Source organism: Leuciscus leuciscus (assembly GCF_965113295.1).
Source record: "Leuciscus leuciscus genome assembly, chromosome: 2".
Lineage (NCBI taxonomy): Eukaryota > Metazoa > Chordata > Actinopteri > Cypriniformes > Leuciscidae > Leuciscus > Leuciscus leuciscus.
This window is the reverse complement of record NC_138726.1, coordinates 57,705,430-57,728,521: the sequence shown is the minus strand read 5'-3', so window position 1 is coordinate 57,728,521 and position 23,092 is coordinate 57,705,430. Positions and strand designations below refer to the sequence as shown.

General features: G+C 39.5%; 1 long non-coding RNA gene across 1 annotated transcript in view; it reads right to left on the bottom strand.

The window, feature by feature from the left end:
* The window catches only part of LOC309493343, a 224,280-nt gene extending 202,554 nt beyond the window's left edge, over positions 1–21,726 (bottom strand). The window contains exons 1-2 of the long non-coding RNA XR_014203846.1: positions 21,578–21,726; positions 1,894–5,186 (exon numbers count right to left, since the gene is read on the bottom strand). This is a non-coding gene — a long non-coding RNA (uncharacterized lncRNA). The remainder of the gene's footprint in view (positions 1–1,893; positions 5,187–21,577) is intronic.
* Between the last annotated feature and the right edge of the window lie 1,366 nt (positions 21,727–23,092).

Genomic DNA, 23,092 nt, shown 5'->3' with positions numbered 1-23,092 from the left:
TCTGGAGATCATTTGGAGTTCTCTTCATTCCAGTTCCCGTTTGGCATCGACACAGGATTATTCATATCACTCATCCTCTCCGGTGTATTTGTATCCTGGTCGCCCGCCTGCTATACGTGGTGTTTTGAGTATTATCATCTGTTCTACCTGTCTTTGTCAATAAATATCACTCCCTGTTCATTCTGCACCTGGGTTCTCCCTCTCTGTATCTTGACAACAGGTCTTTAATTAGGTTTAATTATCTGAACGTGCTCCTCCCGAACTTTGTTAATAAAACATAATTTATTGAGCACTTCTCCTTTGCTGAGATCTGAAAACCAGTCAGTATCTGGTGTGACCACCATTTTCCTCACGCAGTGCAACACATCTCCTTCGCATAGAGTTGATCAGGTTGTTGATTGTGGCCTGTGGAATGTTGGTCCACTCCTCTTAAATGGCTGTGCGAAGTTGCTGGATATCGGCTGGATCTGGAACACGCTGTCGTATGCGCCGATCCAGAGCATCCCAAACTTGCTCAATGGGTGACATGTCCGGTGAGTATGCTGGCCATGCAAGAACTTGGATGTTTTCAGCTTCCAGGAATTGTGTACAGATCCTTGCAACATGAGGCCGTGCATTATCATGCTGCAACATGAGGTGATGGTTGTGGATGAATGGCACAACAATGGGCCTCAGGATCTCGTCACAGTCTCTCTGTGCATTCAAAATGCCATCAATAAAATGCACCTGTGTTCATTGTCCAAAACATACGCCTGCCCATACCATAACCCCACCGCCACCATGGGCCACTCGATCCACAATGTTGACACCAGCAAACCGCTCACCCACACAACGCCATACACGCTGTCTGCCATCTGCCCTGTACAGTGAAAACCAAGATTCATCCGTGAAGAGAACACCTCTCCAAAGTGCCAGACGCCATCGAATGTGAGCATTTGCCCACTTAAGTCGGTTATGACGACGAACTGCAGGCAGGTCGATACCCGATGAGGACGACGAGCATGCAGATGAGCTTCCCTGAGACGGTTTCCTACAGTTTGTGCAGAAATTATTTGTTTATGCAAACCGATTGTTGCAGCAGCTGTTCGGGTGGCTGGTCTCAGATGATCTTGGAGGTGAAGATGCTGGATGTGGAGGTCCTGGGCTGGTGTGGTTACACGTGGTCTGTGGTTGTGAGGCCGGTTGGATGTACTGCCAAATTCTCTCAAATGCCTTTGGAGACGGCTTATGGTAGAGAAATGAACATTCAATTCAGTGGGAACAGCTCTGGTGGACATTCCTGCAGTCAGCATGCCAATTGCACGCTCCCTCAAAACTTGCAACATAGCCTATGTGGCATTGTGCTGTGTGATAAAACTGCACATTTTAGAGTGGCCTTTTATTGTGGCCAGCCTAAGGCACACCTGTGCAATAATCATGCAATAATCCTTTAGACAGATTTGTGAACAATATTTGAGAGAAATAACAGACATTTGATCGATTTACCAAAAACGAATTTCATAACTTTTTTGAGTGGTGAATATGTCATCATAACTTACCTGAGGTGATGTTTCCGATTTTTTTTTTTTTTTTTTTGTGTACGTGATATGGGCTGGTCCTTGTTACTGACGTTTTAGTTTGCTTTCAGCAACTACTGACAAGAGACGGCAGTCTGTCAAAATTCGCTCAGAAAATATTGCCATATGGCCACACCATGCGGTAGAGTGTTAAAACAACAACTGCACATGTTCACTTTTTACAGTGTATTATTTTCAATAAAACATCCACATTAAAATCTTTGTTAATTCTCAATAAGAACCTCTATAGACGTATGTTCTTGTTGTTCCCCTGTCCTTCAGTGATTCGACTTATCATTTAATTATCTTATTAACTCCAACACTGACTTGGTGTTACATTAAAGGGGTGGTATAATGCCCTTTTCACAAGATGTAAAATATATCTATGATGTCCCCAGAATGTGTGTGTGAAGTTTTAGCGCAAAATACCCCACAGATATTTTTATATAGCAAGTTAAAGTTGTCACTTTTTGAGGGTTTGCAAAAACGCACTTTAAATGCAAATGAGCTGCTGCAGAGGGCGGGGTTTCAAGAGCTCCTGTGTGTTAGCAGCTGCTATTACCTCACGCAGACACACTAAAATGACAGAAACTGTTCTGCCTTTAATGTTAAACGGAGTCAGATAAGGATGGAGAGACTCAAGAAGAAGTGACAACATGTAGAATGCAACAGGACGTCTCTGAATGGTTAGTTGATGAATTTATGTTGCTGATGTGGAGTTAACTATCTCACAGAGTGACTTTCTATTGCATATGAAAAGATGGATGTTAAAGTTTGAGCTGACTCACAAATGTACTCTTATACAACAACTTTTCCTCTTCTCAACATGGACTGCGTGTTCCCGGGGGCGGGGTTTATGTAAATTCTAGGGTTAGTGATGTCACTAACCCGAGAGGAATGTTGTGTAGTCCCAACCAGCCGATTGTTGTAGTCCTTTTCTTTAAAAGCAAATATCTCCCTTTGCTTTGAACTTTGAGCGTTGTAACTTTGCAGATGTTGTTTATGCTCAAACAGCAACATTACATACTAACTAAAGTTAGAAAAGTGAAATCACACTCAACCACCCCTTTAACACCCATTAGTGAGCACACTGAGCAGCGTTCATTTCATCTGGGCTAAGCCATGTGGGACCTACATGAAAATTGGCTGGGCACCAGTTAGACCAGGTCAAACCCATCCAGCCCCGGGTGTGCTCAACAGTACAGTCATGAACTTTAAGAAGAGGTTCTTCTCCATGGAAGTCGCCAATGTTAGTTTGGGTAAGACTTTATTTTACAGTGTCATTATGTTACATGCAGTTAGTAATTACTATAAATTATGCATAATTGCATGCAACTAACTAGGGCTGGGTAAAAAATATCGATTTCTCGATTTTAATCGATTCTCATTTTTATGAAACGATATCGATTCTTAAATCCCAAGAATCGATTAGTCATCCTGTTTTCAGTGATGAATGAATGGAACATTGTTGCGCGCATCCCATTCAATAAATCGCAATAATCTTTGTGCTTAGTTATTATTAATATGAAACAAAGTCTCAGATTTCAAATTACGTCCATTTTCTTATGAAATTCAAAAACATAAATACCGTTTTGGCGCTGTGGCGTGAGATCGCTCTTGCTCAGCTCAAGAGAAGCAGCAGCGCGGAGCGCACATGATCTTCTCTTCCGCCTTAATAATATCCGTTACAGCGCGAGAAAAACATGAAAGAGCATCTGAAAGTGTGTAAAGACAGAGTACAACTTATCGAAGTCTGTATCATGTCACATGGAATCGCTCAATCAGTGTTTCAACCGTGGAAAGACGTAGGTAAACAATGTCATATAACATCACATTTACCTCAGAAAAAAACATATCCAGTGACCATAAACTCATTAGTCAGCTAGAAAAATTAACTCTAGAGAGGAGCATATTGCTAAATATATGCACCATATTACATATTCATTATAATTTTTAATGTTCTTCAATATTTAATGCATGTTTGAATAAATCTGGAAAGTTTTTTTTATGACAGCCACCATTTAAATTTGTATATAATTTCATATAACTTTATTATTATAAAAATAAATAAGTGTATTTTAAGTGTTTGTATACAAATCAGTTATTTTTTACCTTCAATATTATAGTAGGCTAATGAAGCCTATAGGCTACAACTGACTCCCATAGTTTACAATAATAGTTAAGAGATTTGTTTTCCTTGAGAAAATTTGCAATGTATTGTACCTGATATCCAAAATAATCGATACTGAATCGAATTGCAAGCTTCTGAATCGAAATCGAATCGAATTGTGAAATTTGTGTCAATACCCAGCCCTACAACTAACCATACATGAAACCTTAACCGTAATCCTAACCCTATAGTAAGTACATGTTACTTAATATTACTCAGTACCTAAATGTATAATTACATTGTAACAATGACACCTTAAATTAAAGTGTAACCTCAGTTTTTTTTTTTTTTTTTTTACTTTGGTACCGTTTTCCCAAGTACAGTAAGGTGTACGTTTTCAAAGCTCTTTGTACAAAACTGAAAGTCATTCTTTCAAAACCTGATCTCATGTTAATTTATATTTATATAAGCATTTCTATATAACCTATATGAAATTTCAAAGCATACATGTCAAGCACAGACTGCAAAGTGTCATTTTAAAAGCATGTTATTTTTATTCTCATTCATTATGTACTTTGCAATAATAAAACATGCTCAATCATACTGTATAGTTGATAATACCATGTTATCAATTGTATTATGGCCATTTGTCTCTGATAAATTGAGAAAGAAAAGATAAAAAGCAGGGCAAGTTTAGCAATAATGATTTTAAAAAACAACCAGCCCATATCTGCATGATAAATGTACAGGGAATTTAACATGTGTGACTGCAACACAATTTAATAATTAACAATCCAGTGTGCAAGGTCTAAATGAATCTGAATAGCATCTGAATAGTTTCCCAAGCTTTTAATGAGGACAAAAGTAAATTATACTGGAAACTGTCATTACGGAATATATCTGAATAAAAAAAAAAAAAAAGTTCAATCATCTTTTTTTTTCCCCTCAAGTTTATTATTAAAAGCAAGATCAAATAACTCTCTTATCTTCTCAACCACAACTTTTGCATTCTCACAGTTCAGCTTTGCAGCTTTGGTCATTGCGTCATACACTGAATCAGCTTCTTCTGCTGCTTTCCATCCAGTGACTCCTCCAACGACTCCTACAAGAGCTGCAACAACAGAGGAACCTGCTCCTTCTAACACTAAAGCTCCTGCAACGGCTCCTACAAGAGCTGCAACTCCGACAACCCCTGCAGCAACATCTTTAACCCCTGCACGTCCAGCCACTGCTCCTGTTTCCACTGCTGCTGCTCCTCCTGCTGCTGCTTTTAGATTTGTACATGCTGAGCAAAATGGTTTTAATAAAGCCATAACTACAGATAATGCAACAACTACAGAAACTAAAGCACCAATCAGCGCCCCTGTTGTTGCTCCTGCAACTTGCAAACAAATATTTGTATGAACAATTTCCTTTGCTTTTTCTTGCTTCTCATTTTTCTCCCGATTTTGAAGCAGCTCATTGCTGTAGCAGCCGTTCTTTTTCTCCATCTCGTCGATGGTCTCCAGTAGATTTTTCACCTGGAATGACACTTTAGTTAGTGTGTAATGTTGCTGTTTGAGCATAAACAACATCTTCAAAGTTACAAAGCTCAAAGTTCAAAGCAAAGGGAGATATTTTCTTTTAAAGAAAATGCATTTTAAGGACTACAACAAACGGCTGGTAGAGACTACACGAGCTTCCTCCCGGGTTAGTGACATCACCAACCCTAAAATGTACATAAACCCTGCCCCCGGAACACGATTTATAGATTATCAAGACAGAATATGTTAATCAATGACTAGAAGATAATAACTCATACTTAAAAAAAATACTGTAAAATGTACCAGTAAATTTCTGTAAATGGCAATTTTGCTTGCCAGTAAGCCTGTAAATTTACAAGATTACCGTAAATCATCAACTACAATTAAACTGTACAAATACAGCACACCTGTAAGAGCAGCAAAACAAGTGCAGCTGTGAATTTACAGTTCTTTACTGTAATCTTTACAGTATGAATTAAAACCTTTGTAAACCTTAATTCATTTGAGGAAACGATTATCTTAAATTGGTCAATTGCCATTTCATATTTATACTGTGATCTTATTTCATTTGAGTCCACAAAAAAAAATATCTTAAAAAAAAAAATTGAAATGAGTCAACTAAACAATTTAACTCAATCCTCGTGCAGATAATTGTTAGTTAACAACAGCACACATGCATGAGATAAAGAACTTAAACTAAAAGATCATCAATGCATCAGCAACTACACAATCACTGCCTTTAAAAAAAAGCAACATGCAGCATGATGAAATGCTCATCCTGAACTGAAGCACAGACTCTACTCTTCAACTCAATGGTGACCCTTTAAATCCCAACAGAACAATAAACACTAACAGTTCTCCACTATATCATTGTGTGCAAAAATACATAAAATCACAAAGTAATTCACAGAATTTTTTTGGTTTAGTAAATTTGACTGTGAGATTTTACAGTATACAACTGACTTCAGCCACAGATGAAATCAACTGAAGATAAAATAAGACATTAAATATCTGAAGATCTCAGCAGAGGAGGATTAAACAACTCCACAAACAGCATTACCAGCTTCACTTATTAACTAGACTGACTTTATTTCTGTCATAATCAGAAGTGCTTATTGAGAAACAAAAGAGTTTTAGATGTTGATGATTTATTGAAAATATTTAATTTACTTTAGTTGGGCTCTGGACTCTTGATTTTGTACACTAGTTTTTCTCTGGCTGTTATAACCATGTCTTTATAATGAAAAACGACATCTCGGCATGGATGAAGAAACATCACCTGCAGCTCAACCTGGCAAAGACTGAGCTTCTCGTCCTCCCTGCCAATCCGTCTCTACAGCACGACTTCACTATCCAGCTAGAATCATCATCAATCACACCATCAAGGTTGGTCAGAAATCTTGGAGTAATATTTGATGACCAGCTGACCTTCACAGATCACATTTCAAAGACCGCTCGATCATGCAGGTTTGCACTACACAACATCAGGAAGATCAGGCCTTTCCTAACTGAGCACGCAACACAACTTCTCGTCCAGGCCCTGGTTATTTCTAGGCTTGACTACTGCAATGCTCTTCTGGCTGGACTTCCATCATGTGCAACTATACCTCTACAAATGATTCAGAATGCTTCAGCTCGTCTTGTCTTCAACGAGCCCAAGAGGGCCCACGTCACTCCTCTGTTCATCTCTCTGCACTGGCTACCACTCGCTGCTCGCATCAAGTTCAAGGCATTGATTCTTGCTTACAGATCTAGCACAGGCTCAGCTCCCTCCTACTTTCACTCACTCCTACGAGTCTATATCCCTACCAGAAGCCTACGATCAGTCAATGAGCGACGTCTCGTGGTTCCATCACAGAAAGCCACAAAATCACTTTCCAGAACATTCTCATTCACGGTTCCATGCTGGTGGAATGATCTCCCCACCCTCATCCGGACTGCAGAATCCCTGACAACATTCAAAAGACAACTGAAAACTCATTTCTTCCATGAGCACTTAACATAATTATATATATATATATATATATATATATATATATATATATATATTAGTGGTGGGCCGTTATCGGCGTTAACGTGCTGCGTTAACGCGAGACTCTTATCGCGCGATAAAAAAAATATCGCCGTTAATCTATTCTCCAAGCTGGGTTGGGAGATGGCTCTATACTACACAAGCTATGATGACGCAATCTACCCGCGGCCGAGAGGTAAACTCGGCTGCAACGCATATTCGTCGTCATCTTAAGTAAACACGGCTGAAAGTGAAAGCTGGTGAAAAAGATCGGTGCAACATCCATTATTTGGACTTGGTTCGGGTTTAAGCCGTCAGACGAGCAGCAGCAAACTATATACAGAGTGTGTGGGGAAACAGTTCGGTAAGTTAACACACGACTAATCCGTTCGACCACCTCAAATTCAAAACGAAACATGATATCACTGAATACCAGCGCGCGCGTATTATTCCCATTCCAATATATCTTAGTGGTGTAGCACATAATCTCGATTTTAAGAATCATTGTTGTGTTTCTTTTTAACTGAAAAGACATCAGTTAGACAATATTCTAATTTTAAATTTGGGGTTTCATAAGCTCCAAGCCATAATAAACATTAGACCTACTTAAGTCTCTGCAGCTAGTGTACTTAAATTTTATTTATCTGCAAAATGATGTTGTATACTTACAGTTTTGCACAATATATGTTCTCAAAACTACATACACCCTTTAAAAAAAAAATACATTGAGCAGTTGTTTAGCATGGGTCTGTGTAATCTGTTCTGAAATGGTTTTATTATAATATACTGTATATCGTTATCGCAAGAGGCTGCAATGTATATCACAATATAGATTTTAGGCCATATCGCCCATCCCTAATTGATAGCCTATAGTAGTTGATAATAACATAGGCCTACCTAATGTTGCCTACGGACGGTAACAGTACAGTAGTAACCTTTTACAGTCTATGAGTAGAACAGCTTTCTCAAGCAGTTTGTGATGCATTTTGGAAACAGGAGATGAGCCCCTGGTCTAATGCGCCACCTGGCTTGAGAAACCCGTTCTCAAAGACTTACTTGTATAGTCATTATTTGGGTAGCACACATATTCTGAATGCCTTCAGCAGAATTCAAATGAGCCATTTTAATCTAGATTAATTTCAAAATTAATCTAGATTAAACAAATTAATCTATGCCCACCTCTAATATATATATATATATATATATATATATATATAAAAAAGATTTCCTTTTCCTTTAATCATCCCTTGTCTGGCTTATACTACTCTGAGCAATGCCTGAACTTTGAATTTATAGCACTTCTTGCATTGTTTTTGCCTCTTCACGATGACTCGCTTGCTTTAGTCCTCATTTGTAAGTTGCTTTGGACAAAAGCGTCTGCTAAATGACTAAATGTAAATATAAATAATTTATGCATGTTGCAATGCATGCTGGGAGGTCTGTACTATGGTGGTACCCAGCATGCATTGCGACACCATTGTTGAGATTCATATGCCGATTGTTGATATATGTGTGTGACAAAATAACAGTGTTATATATATATATATATATATATATATATATATATATATATATATATAAATAATGCTGTTGAATTTCCTAATGTAAAATCACAGGATGTTAATAATAAATGTAAAGACCAAGATTAAAGTTTAAATCAGAGATTAAACTCTGGATTAAATGAGGTGCTACTGATTTATAAGATTTATTGATGACTTTATCATTATGCAGTCATATTCACAGATCTCTTTATTCTCAGTCTTTTTGCTAAACCATTTGTGCCTTTTAAACACAGAGGTAAAGCAGCCAGAGAAATACTAAGGTTCGAATGTCAAGGGCAAAAGCCCAACTAAAGCCAACACTTATCACCATCATGGGGACAACAAAATAAACTATAAATCATCAACTTTTAAACCTCTGTTAATTCTCAAAAATACCTTCTAATTATGACATAAATAAAGTCAATCTGGTTAGTTTGTGGAGTTGTTTAATCTTCCTCTTCTGAGATCTTCAGAGATTTAGTGTCTTATTTTATCTTCAGTTGATTTCATCTAAGGCTGTGGCTGAAGTCAGTTGTTTACTGTAAAATTTCACAGTCAATTTCACTAAACAAAAAAAGTAAATTTCAGTGAATTACTTTATGTGATTTTATGTGTTTTTGCACATAATGATATAGTGGAGAACTGTTAGTGTTTAATGGTCTGTTGGGATTTAAAGGGTCACCATTGAGTTGAAGAGTAGAGTCTGTGCTTCAGTTCAGGATGAACAGAGAAACACTGATGATATGATACATGTTGCTTTATTTAAGGGCAGTGATTGTGTAGTTGCTGATGCATTGATTATCTTTTTGTTAAGTTCTTCATCTCATGCATGTGTGCTGTTGTTAACTAGCAGGATTTAGTTAAATTGATGTTTCAAGTTAACTCATTTAAGTCTTTTTCTTAGTGGACTCAAGTAAAATAAGCTCACAGTATAAATATGTATCGACAATTGACCAATCGATTTCCTCAAATTAAATGAGTTATCTCAGGTTTTAAAGGGCACCTATTATGCAAAATTCACTTTTACATGGTGTTTGAACATAAATGTGTGTTGGCAGTGTGTGTACACAACCACCCTAGAATGATAAAAATCCACCCAGTGTTTTTTTTACAATCTCAATAAATCATAAGCACTGTCTCAGAACGAGCTGTTCTCAGATTCAGCGCAATGTGACGTAGAATTGCACAGGCCCCTCCCACGACTGTTGAGTGACACTTCAGTTTGAGAATAGACCACCCTAAGTGAGCTGGACACAGTCCGCCATTGTGTCTCCTAAGCGATTGAGGTGTTTTGTTGTTGGATGTCAGAATGAACATATCAGTCTTCATTTACTCTCGTTCTTACTCGAGGATGGATCTGTACCAACTGTTCGTGATCCAGATTACGGTCTCCGGAGCGACAGGACTAACGTTACTGACCACGGCAGAAATGAAAGTGAGAGCGCGCACTTTATGACAGCTCATCGAATAGTTTTACGGATTTACAGTGTACCAGTTTATTAAGCACAGACTGAAAAGGTGTGTATATATTTGTTTACTGTTAGTTGTAAGGAGTGTTTTGTGTACTTCGCTGTGTATGTTCCATGATAATGAAAGGGAGAGAGAGAGAGTTTATGGATAAGACTTTAATGCTCACATCTTATACTGTGTTTATTTACCTGCTCTTACAGTGATTTTCTGGAGTAAAACCAACGCTTCATCTTTTGTGTGATGTACAATAAACTTAATTGAACTCATCAGTATATTTTGGTCATCATTCGGACGAGGTCTGCTACAAGCAGGCTTGTATTAATAGTGGATAAAAGCAGATGACAAATAAGTTATAACCATAATTAAGCTAAACTATACCTGTTTAATCTCTATACAGTATTCTCTGGCTCTGTGGGCATTATTGTCCGACTCCGAGTCGAAATGAACACGCTACTGAGAGTTTCTGTTCTGATATTATCAGATGAGATTGTCCTGACTGAAGCCGAGCTCGTGAGGCTCCGCCCCCTGGGCCGGCAGCAGCTGCTAATTTGCATTTAAAGGGATACACACTAAAACAGCGCGTTTTTCTGAGCCCCAAAAAATTACAATTTAAACATGCTGTAAAAAAATATCTGTTGGGTATTTTGAGCTAAAACGTCACATACATACTCTGGGGACATAAGATACTTATTTTACATCTTGTGAAAAGGGTCATAATAGGTGCCCTTTAATTCAACGCATTGTTAATAACAGTAACATACTATAAAGATAACAGTAACGAACTGTACATTCACAGCTGCACTTGTTTTGCTGCTTTTACAGGTGTGCTGTATAATTTTACAGTATAATTGTAGTTTATGATTTACAGTACTCTTGTAAATTTACAGGCTTACTGGCAACCAAAATTGCCAGTAAGTTGCTGTAAATTTTACAGTAATTTTTTTACATTCAGAAATGTTGTTTACATTTTGTCACTTCTTGAGGTTCTTCATCTTTCTGACTCTGGTTTGAACATAAAAGGCAAAAAGTTTTTGAAAATTTCAGTGTTTGTGAGGTAATAGGAACTAATAACACGAGCTGTTGTAGCTCGTATTTTGCTATATAATTAAGTGTTACGATGTGTAAACTTGACATGTGAAACTAATACCTAACTATTGCAACAAACAAAGACATAATCAGTAACCAACGGAAACTAAACAGAGCGGGAACTCTCTCTCTCTCTCTCTCTCTCTCTCTCTCTCTCTCTCTCTCTCTCTCTCTCTCTCTCTCTCTCTCTCTCTCTCTCTCTCTCTCTCTCTCTCTCTCTCTCTCTCTCTCTCTCTCTCTCTCTCTCTCTCTCTCTCTCCTCTCTCTCTCTCTCTCTCTCTCTCTCGATACACATGTTCTTAAAAATAGCCTGTTGGGGTCTTCATTCAACAATCTTCATTCTTGTTAACATACTTTTTTAACATTCAATATACATGCATGAAACGTAAAAGTATAGCCTGAATAATAAAAAGACAACAAGTGAAAATTGCATTCCTGCCGTTGGCTTGTCAATATTACAATATTGCAGTTATCGCGACAGCCCTGCATAAGTCCACTGCTATGTACAGTATATACAAGGGCTGGGTGGTATGATGATATCGTTACCACAGTATAAAATGTCTATCCTTTGAGATATTGCTAAATCGTGTATATCGCGGTATGTAAATATATAGCACTATTGACACTTCAGAGTGAAGAAATGCATAAATGCGAATAAAAAGAGCGGGACGTGCTTGATGTTTAAAAGAGTTATTAAGCACAATGTATCCTGAAAAAGGAACTTGCGGTGCTGACTGGCACACTGCCAACGTGCCAGATGGAAAGCTGCCTCTCTTGGGCGTTCACGAATTTGGGACGTGTTAAAACATGTTCGATGTTAAAAGGTGTGTTATTAAGAACAATAAGCAGTGAAAAAGAAATCAGTGTTGTGTGTTTTTACATATAAGGCCTCATTTGGTCTCACATGATCTCAAGAAAAACTTGCACTCGTTCTTTTCTCGTAAAACACATTTTATTTCATATTTCCTTCACATTCCAATACTTTCATATTCACACACTATCATACTTATATTCTCATTCATCAATTGTTTCCAGCTACTCTTTCTACAACTTTTACCTAATTTTCACCAGACAAGTCACAGATGGTCTTTAGACTAAATCTCCCAAAAAGCCACCAGATGTATTTTTGGAAATCATTATTCTATCTCTGCAGAATTAGACAGACATTCCCACATTGGCTGTTTGTATTCAGACTCATCTGGTAGTAAAAGTAGGTTTGTGTGGTATAGTGGTAAACCTCTGGTTTGTGTCTGAAAGCCTAATGTGGTTTTAGAGCCGAGATGCCATACATATACAGTACAGTTCTTGTTGTCAGTTTAAGTACAATAATATGAATAATTCTGCATTCCAAGAATTTCTGAAACTATCAAAGCAATATTTGTCAATGAAGTCATAATACTTAAGATAACATCCGAATTGTTAATTTACACACACTGTTAGACCTTACCAGGATTTTTTACAGTAAAATACTGGCAACACTGTTGCCAGTAATTTACTGTTAATTGTACAGTTATTTACTGTAATCTAGAGTATGTTACTGTAAAAATGCACTAAATTAAAACTCGAGTTAACTCATTTCACTTGCAGAAACTGACTGCCTTAAATTGACCAACTGTCATTTAAATGTATTAACTAAAATGTATAATGCGCTAATAACGTGAGCAGAGTATTATTGTGAACTTATTTCATTTGAAACCACTAAAAAACTATTGTAAAAAAAAAAAAAAGAAACAAAGATTGCCACTGGACCAGCAACTACACAGTCACCGCCTGTTAAATAAAGCAACATGCAGCAGATCATCAATGTTTCTACATCTTCTCCTGACTGAAGCACAGGCTCTATTCTTCAGCACAATGGTGACCCAAAAAAAACTACATTTACAGTAAACTAGTATATACCTGTTTTATAACTGTAACAGTTTTGTTTTTGGGTTTGTTCACGTCATGTTTCCTTGTCTGTCATGTGATCCCTTGTAAGTCATGTGAGCCTGCCATGTGTTCCCTTGTCTGATGTGTCATGTTGTCATTGTTTCATTGTCCACAGGTGTCCCTTGTCTAGACATTAGCCTTGTGTGTATTTAAAGGGGTCATATAATGCCATTTTTGTACAAGCTAATATGATTCTTTAGGGTCTAAATTAAAAGTTTGTAATATACTTTAATTAAAAATTCTCATTAGTATTGTAAGAAAACACTAATTTTACCTGGTCAAAAACAGCTCTGTCTTTAAATGATAATGAGCTTTGCTCACCCCGCCCCTCTGTTCTGTGCATACACCGTTTGTAACACAATAACCACGCGTTGTTCATTATAAACGTGGGATTATGAATTATATTGAGAACGTCGTACATAGAAAACATGCTGTAATGTACCCTGAGTGTAAACCTTAGATGCATTCATCGTGAAGCCTGCAGCAAGGTTTGCAAATTTCGCAAAGATTAATATAAATACTAATATAAAGGTTAATAAAACATTACACTCACATCTTCTGGAGGTTCAGCAGTAACACGTTGGTACCGATCCGTTTTTTCTCGTTTGTGAAGCTGTCTGGTGTGAAATGATTCCGTAAACATGAAAGCATGGATGATCGTGGGGAATCCCCGTGAGGGAATCCCCGCGTCAATCCTTTGGGCATATAGCTTCAAAAACAAAACTCAGCCACTGCATCTATAACGGCTCAGATTTAGGAACATCCAAATGACTGCGGTGTTCCTTATTACATCTAAGAACAGAACACCACAATCGTGTAGACGCCATTCTACTCCAGCATATCAACAATGGCGGACTACTATGACGACGGCTGTCACAGCTTGCTCAGGGCGGGTCTTGTGTTGAAGCACGGCTGTCAATCACAATCGCGGGAGGGGCGTACGATCTTATGACGTCACAATATCGAACGGCTTGATTTCATAGATGGTCAAACATATAAGGAGATTAAAACAAAACCACTGGATGGATTTTAATCATGATAGGATGGTTGTGTACAGGCACTGCCAACAGACATTTCAGTGCAATCAACTTGTAAAAGTGCATGTACCATTATATGACCCCTTTAAGCCCTCATGTCTCCTGTAACCATTGTTGTGAGTACTGTTTATGTTCATGTCTTGTTTTGAGTTTTCATGCCACGCCATGTTTTTGTTTGTTCATGTTTGGTTTTGTTTATAATAAACTGCACTTGGGTTCTCATTTACTCTTGCCTCCAGTGGATCACTTTACAATAACTTACAGTTTATTACTGTTAAAATACTTTTCGTGGGTGTGTCTTTTTATCTTACACTGTTAACCTTTTCAACCCCACAGGAAAATCCACACTACAAAGAGTAAAAAGTAACATTGACGCAGTGAGAATTAAGTGAATATGTAAGTGATTGTTGAGCATTAGTGATGAACACCTGCTGTTAACAAGCAGAATCACTGAAGGAAAGAGGAACACTAGAACAGAAAATAGAGAAACACAAGAACTAAAACTGATTTCCAGCCATTACACATTTTTACACGAATCATTAACCAGTATGACTTTATTTCTGTCATTCATCTACAGAAGTTGTTATTGAGATGTTTAATTGAAAATGTTTGGTTTGAGGTTACCATTATAGAGATCAGTGTTTGCTTGAGTTGGGATGATGACCCTTGACTTTTTAACATTAGCTTTTTTCCCTTGCTACCTGAACTGTGTTTTTGCAAGCAACATGTGCACACACACAGTTTTTTTTATTTTTTTAATGATGACAAAATCATCATATAGCCTGTTCATTCATTAATCAAGAGTTTAATCGTGTATCGAAAGTGTTAAATTTCCACCAATGGAATGCAAAATGCAGCAATGGCTTACAATGATGAATTTTCTCTAACACATCATGCACAACCAAAAAACAGTTACACTGTATAGTAGAAACACACATATATAACATATTAGCACAAGAATCTCAACAATGGTGGCAATAATTTTTTTTATTCACGCAGCAGTGCATGCTGGGAGTTTTATAATATCCTGGAATCCAGCATGCATTGCGACAGGAAACTTTTGATTGTCACCATTGTTGAGATTCATATGCTGATTGTTTATGTGTGTGTGTGTGTGTGTGTGTGTGTGTGTGTGTGTGTGTGTGTGTGTCAAGCAGAAATTCAACATGTTTTAATGCACTATATGATTTCAATATCCTTCAGAATAACTAATTACAGAAATGTTGCTGGATGTACCAGCGGGCAGCATACTAGAGGCACGCAGCTCGCAAGTGGTTTTCTCTCGAATACCTTGTTCTCCTGATTTTTCAGTGCTGTATTTTAGTCAAGGTAAGGCCATCTTCGATTTTCTTGTTCTTTTGTAATTTTAATTTGACATAATCCTGTATTTCAGTTAGACGCATTGGCACTTTAGAGAAATAGCCGCGAACGAAACACATGTAACTGTTTATAGCAACCTAATTTGCACGTAACTTAAGCCGTTGCTCCTAGCACTTTAGATTTGACACATTTTGCCGTTATTGACTTAATTGCCCGAACGAAACAGCATCTGTGAAAATTGATAGATATAAATAGAAGGGCTTTCAGATCACTTCAATAGGACCAGCGGGCAGCATACTAGAGGCACGCAGCTCGCAAGTGGTTTTCTCTAGAATACCTTGTTCTCCTGATTTTTCAGTGCTGTATTTTAGTCAAGGTAAGGCCATCTTCGATTTTCTTGTTCTTTTGTAATTTTAATTTGACATAATCCTGTATTTCAGTTAGACGCATTGGCACTTTAGAGAAATAGCCGCGAACGAAACACATGTAACTGTTTATAGCAACCTAATTTGCACGTAACTTAAGCCGTTGCTCCTAGCACTTTAGATTTGACACATTTTGCCGTTATTGACTTAATTGCCCGAACGAAACAGCTGTACTCACTCAAGCGGTGAGAGCATTATCTGTATATCTGTGTAATTTGCACGCTGCCGCGGAAGCGTCAGCGGAAGCATTCAGCTCTCGTGTTCAGCCTCCTCGTGTGAAGACCGACTCGGGTAAAGACCAGCGACTCTACCTGCGCGACTACACCGAGCAAGGACACCAGAAAGGCACTTAAGTATCTCCTCTTCCCTTCTTTTTCCCTCTACTTATCTTATTGTTCACCTTCATCAACATGTGCTTTCAATACATTCCTGTTATCTCTCGGCAACGTCCTTTCATCACGCGCAATAGACAGCGCAATACTGCCAATCTGCGTCCCATCCTCACATCCTCACACACTCCTCTCTCTCTTTCCGTGGGTCTATGGAATTGTCAGTCAGCAGTCAATAAAGCTGACTTCATTCCAGCCTTTGCATCGCATTCTACTCTTAGTATCTTGGGGCTGACTGAGACCTGGATCCGTCCAGAAGACTCAGCAACCCCTGCTGCTCTCTCTAGCAATTTCTCCTTCTCCCACTCCCCGCGCCAGTCTGGGAGAGGTGGGGGTACAGGGCTTCTCGTTTCTAACAATTGCAAATACTCCACGCTCTCTTCTCTATGCAACAACAACTCATTTGAATATCATGCTATTACACTTACAACTCCCATTAAAATCCATATTGTAGTCATTTATCGCCCCCCAGGTCAGCTGGGTAACTTTGTAGATGAGCTGGATGTGCTGCTGTCCACTTTCCCTGAGGACGGCACCCCACTTCTAGTCTTCGGTGACTTCAACATTCATCTCGAAAAGCCACATGCAACAGACTTCACCTCACTCCTAGCCTCTTTCGATCTCAAACGACTCATCACCACAGGTACTCACAAATCAGGCAACCAACTGGACCTGGTTTACACACGCAACTGCACCACAGAAAACATCCTGGTGACACCTCTCCACGTTTCAGATCATTTCCTCATTACTTTCAGTCTACAACTCTCTACCCCTGCACCACCACCCCCACCACCAGTCACTTTCAGACGAAACCTGCGCTCACTTTCCCCCTCCCATCTTTCCTCTGCCGTGTCATCCTCTCTTCCCCCACCCTCACAATTCTTATCTCTGGATGTGAATACCGCAACGGACACCTTATGCTCCACTCTAATCTCTTCTCTAGACATTATCTGCCCCCTCTCCTCCAGGCCAGCACGCGCTACTCCCTCTAACCCCTGGTTATCTGAGGTTCTTCGGGAACACCGGACCGAACTCAGGGCAGCGGAGAGGAAATGGCACAAATCAAAAGACGCATCTGACCTGAGTATGTATCAATTTCTCCTCTCCTCCTTTTCTGTCGATGTTCATGCTGCAAAATCTTCATACTTCCACAACAAGATCAACAGCTCCTCCAACACACGACTACTCTTCAAGACATTCAACTCTCTCCTCTGTCCACCTACACCACCACCCGCCTCCTCCTTAACTGCTGACGATTTTGCGCACTTCTTCACCAAGAAAACAACAGCTATCAGCAGTCAATTCTCAGCTCCACACACACAGGAACCCAGACCGACCCCTTCCACAGCCAATATCCCTCTGTCCTCCTTTTCTTCGCTAACCGAGGAAGAAGTATCTACACTTCTCCTCTCCAGTCACCCTACCACCTGCCCGCTTGACCCCATCCCCTCACACCTTCTACAAGCCATCTCTCCCACACTTCTACCATCACTCACACACATCATCAACTCATCCCTCCATACTGGCACCTTCCCTACAGCATTCAAGCAGGCTCGGGTTACTCCACTGCTCAAAAAACCAACGCTAAACACATCATTTGTAGACAATTACAGACCTATCTCTCTCCTACCATTCATTGCGAAGACACTTGAAAGAGCTGTCTTCAACCAACTAACATCCTTCTTGTCTCTAAACAACCAGCTGGACGTCAACCAATCTGGCTTCAAGAAAGGACACTCAACTGAGACTGCATTACTGTCAGTCACAGAAGCCCTACGGATCGCAAAAGCTGCTTCCAAATCTTCAGTCCTCATTCTCCTGGATCTGTCTGCTGCCTTCGACACGGTGAATCATCAGATCCTTATGTCCACCCTCTCATCACTGGGCATCACAGGAACTTCACTCCACTGGTTTGAGTCCTATCTCACAGGTAGGTCCTTCAAGGTCGCATGGAGAGGTGAGGTATCCAGAGCACATCAGCTGACCACAGGGGTTCCCCAGGGTTCAGTTCTTGGTCCCCTCCTCTTCTCCATCTACACCACATCACTGGGACACATCATACAGGCACACGGTTTTTCCTACCACTGCTATGCTGATGACACGCAGCTCTTCCTCTCCTTTCAACCAGATGATCCCACAGTAGCTGCACGGGTCTCAAGCTGTCTGGCGGACATCTCCACATGGATGAAGGAACATCACCTGCAGCTCAACCTGGCAAAGACTGAGCTTCTCGTCCTCCCTGCCAATCCGTCTCTACAGCACGACTTCACCATCCAGCTAGAGTCATCATTAATCACCCCATCAAGATCGGTCAGAAATCTTGGAGTAACGTTTGATGACCAGCTGACCTTCACAGATCACATTTCAAAGACAGCTCGATCATGCAGGTTTGCACTGCACAACATCAGGAAAATCAGGCCTTTCCTAACTGAGCATGCAACACAACTCATCGTCCAGGCCCTGGTCATCTCTAGGCTTGACTACTGCAATGCTCTTCTGGCTGGACTTCCAGCATGTGCAACCAAAACCCTACAGATGATTCAGAATGCTGCAGCTCGTCTTATCTTCAACGAGCCCAAGAGGGCCCACGTCACTCCTCTGTTCATCTCTCTGCACTGGCTACCTCTCGCTGCTCGCATCAAGTTCAAGGCACTGACGCTTGCTTACAGAACTATCACAGGCTCAGCTCCCTCCTACTTTCACTCACTCCTACGAGTCTACATCCCTACCAGACACCTACGATCGGTCAACGAGCGACGTCTCGTGGTTCCATCACAGAAAGCCACAAAATCACTTTCCAGAACATTCTCATTCACAGTTCCATGCTGGTGGAACGCTCTCCCCACCCTCATCCGGAATGCAGAATCCCTGACAACATTCAAAAGACAGCTGAAAACCAATCTCTTCCGTGAGCACTTAACCTTATAGAAAAAAAAAAAAAAAAAAAAAAAAAAAAAAAAAAATTTTCCTTTCCCTTTGTAACATCACTTATCAGGCTTATGCTACTCTGAATAATACCTGAACTTCGTACTTTGAGCACTTCTTGCGTTGTTGTTGCTTTTGCCTCTTTATGATGACTCGCTGAATTTTGTCCTAATTTGTAAGTCGCTTTGGAGAAAGGCGTCTGCTAAATGACTAAATGTAAATGTAAATGTAAATGTAATTTTGTAGATTCACAGATATAGGATAAATTTGAAATACACATAAATTCAAAGCTTATACACAGGATGAGATCGGAGAATCAGACATGACCAGGATGATTATGGCATCCTTACAACAGCCATAAACACTTGATCAACTTCCTCTTGACTTTTTCTTGCCATAATAATTTGTTACATTTTTTATATATATAGCGCTTTTTCTGAGACCTCAAAGCGCTTTACATAGATGGGGGAATCTCCTCAACCACCACCAATGTGCAGCATCCACTTGGATGATGCGACGGCAGCCATAGTGCGCCAGAACGCCCACCACACACCAGCTTACTGGTGGAGATGAGACAGTGATGAAGCCAATCAGTATATGGGGATGATTAGGAGGCCATGATGGACAGAGGCCAAGGGGCAAATTTGGCCAGGATGCCGGGGTTACACCCCTACTCTTTTTCAAAGGACATCCTGGGATTTTTAATGACCACAGAGAGTCAGGACCTCGGTTTAACGTCTCATCCGAAGGACGGTTCTCTTTTTGGCAGTATAGTGTCCCTGTCACTATACTGGGGCATTAGGACCCACACAGACCACAGGTTGAGCACCCCCTGCTGGCCTCACTAACACCTCTTCCAGCAGCAACCTGGTTTTTCTCAGGAGGTCTCCCATCCAGGTACTAACCAGGCTCAGCCCTGCTTAGCTTCAGTGGGCAACCAGTCTTGGGCTACAGGGTGATATGGCTGCTGGCCACATCCATAATAGATGTGTTTTATAAACTCACAGTTACAGCAGTCAGAGAGAAACTAATGTTATAAAGCAAATACTGATCTCCATCATGGTGACAACAAACTTTATTATTTTCTATAAAACATCATCAACTAAATATCTGTTAATTCTCAACATGAGCTTTTGTACATGTATGAAAGAAATAATGTTAAACTGGTTTGTACACTGTTTTCACACTCAGTATGGCTGGGCGTCAGTTGTAGTTCTTGTGTTTCTCTTTTTTCTTTTTTGTCCTTCAGTGATTCTGCTTATCAGGTGTTCATCAGTGTCTCAATTCACTCTCTTCTTTTCATTCACTCTGTCAAGTGGACTATATAAGTGAATTAATGTAGGGAATAGTGAATGAGGGTATAGGGTGTGATTTTGAACAGGCTCTGAGTGTCGACTTTGAACACTGTTAACTCACAGTATATTCTTGTAGGCTATTTTTTCAAAAACGACAAATATAACCCATAATGCATTGTTTTCCACGGGATATTACTGTTTTAATGGAAAATGGTATGATACTGTCAGAATTTTGCCTTTTTTACAGCAAGGGTTAACAGTGTATGTTCTTTGTAATTTTACATGTTAAAATTTTATTTAATTACCATACAAAAATCACAGTTATTTTCTGTAAAATTAGGATTTTCTTTTACAGTGAAGGAAAACTACAAGGTACAACCACTGGATAGGAAACGAGAACAATACAAGTCTAAAGACCAAACAAAAACACCAGGGTAAAAGTAACAACAGTGAACCTGTATCTGTGACGTGATCCACTTGTTAAAAGCATTACATGTAGGACATATGTGAAATTTGTGTGGTTTATCTATGAGGGTGATCCCTCTTATTTTGTCAAAATATTTAACAATTTGCAGATTCTGCAAGGTACATGTACATTTTGACCACAACCACACTCACACACACTCACACACACTCTCTCACACACACACACACACACACACACACACACACACACACACACACACACACACACACACACACACACACACACACACACACACACACACACACACACACACGGCCTCTGATTATTGAAAGTTAAAATGGTAAAATTAGTTTTTCCTGCTAGTAGCCTATACAAAACTTTTGAGCTGAGATTAAAGTTAGCGGGATCTAAAGTGCATCATATTTCTAACATTATAAAATATCCACAGATGTCTGGACACTATAATCAGTCCTGGTAACACTTCACACTACACTGTGACTTTCTGTAAAGGGTGTAAAATGCAAAGTACTTACAGAGTATTACCTTACTTCTTTCTTTGTTTCTTCAAAAAGAGTCAAGTGGAGAGGATGTTGATGGATGGTCACACCAAGCTTTTGCTTTTTTAATAAATAAGCAAGCCTATTGGTAAGAAACTTTCTGAACAAACACGACCTGTAATCCCAGTCTTGAAAGTAGTAACACAATCAGGAACTGACGCTCAAGACCTCATCCTCCACCTGATCTGATGAGATCATCACAACTTCTTCTTCTTCTTTCCAATTTTACGGCGGTTGGCATCCAGCTTTTTGGTGCATTACCGCCCCCCTCTGCTCCGGAGTGTGGATCAGATAATAGATTACAATACAGCTTTGGCCATTCTCTTTCCTACACTTACATAACACTCATTCCCCTCAAATAAACAAACATCAATATTCTACTCTGTGTCCCATTTACTGCACTTAATAACCCTTTTATCATCACAACTTTCAGGAAGCATCTGAAGACACGCCTCTTCCACAAGAGCTTAAACCACAACCAGAAACAAAGAAACTTACTATAACTGCTGATTAATAATTTCTACATTTCTACACTTCTCTCTGGGAGTTTTCCAAACTCCCTGAAAACTGCAGTTGTCAAGCCCCTCCTGAAAAAGAGCAATCTGGATAAGACCATATTAAGCAACTATAGACCGATCTCAAATCTTCCTTTCATAGGCAAGATCATTGAAAAAGTTGTCTTCAATCAGCTGAACAAATTCTTAAGCTCGAATGGATACTTTGACAATTTTCAATCTGGTTTCCGACCGCACCACAGCACAGAGACAGCGCTCATAAAGATAATAAACGATATTCGCTTAAATACTGATTCAGGAAAATTATCAGTGCTGGTACTACTCGACCTCAGTGCTGCATTTGACACTGTCGATCATAACATACTTCTTGACAGGCTGGAAAACTGGGTGGGGCTTTCTGGGATAGTCCTAAAATGGTTCAGGTCATACTTAGATGGGAGAGGTTATTATGTGAGTATAGGAGACCATAAGTCTGAGTGGACATCCATGACATGCGGAGTCCCTCAAGGCTCAATTCTTGCGCCACTCCTGTTCAACCTGTATATGCTCCCAATGAGCCAAATAATGAGAAATAACCAAATTGCTTACCACAGCTATGCAGACGATACACAGCTGTACTTAGCCCTATCGCCTAACGATTACAGCCCCATTGACTCCCTGTGCCGATGCATTGACGAAGTCAACAGTTGGATGTGTCAAAACTTTCTTCAATTAAACAAAGACAAAACTGAAGTTATTGCGTTTGGAAACAAAGATGAAGTTCTCAAGGTGAACGCATACCTTCACTCTAGGGGTCAAACAACTAAACATCAAGTCAGGAATCTTGGTGTGACACTAGAGTCAGACCTTAGTTTCAGTAGTCATGTCAAAGCAATAACTAAATCAGCATACTATCATCTGAAAAATATTGCAAGAATTAGATGCTTTGTTTCCAGACAAGACTTAGAGAAACTTGTGCATGCTTTCATCACCAGCA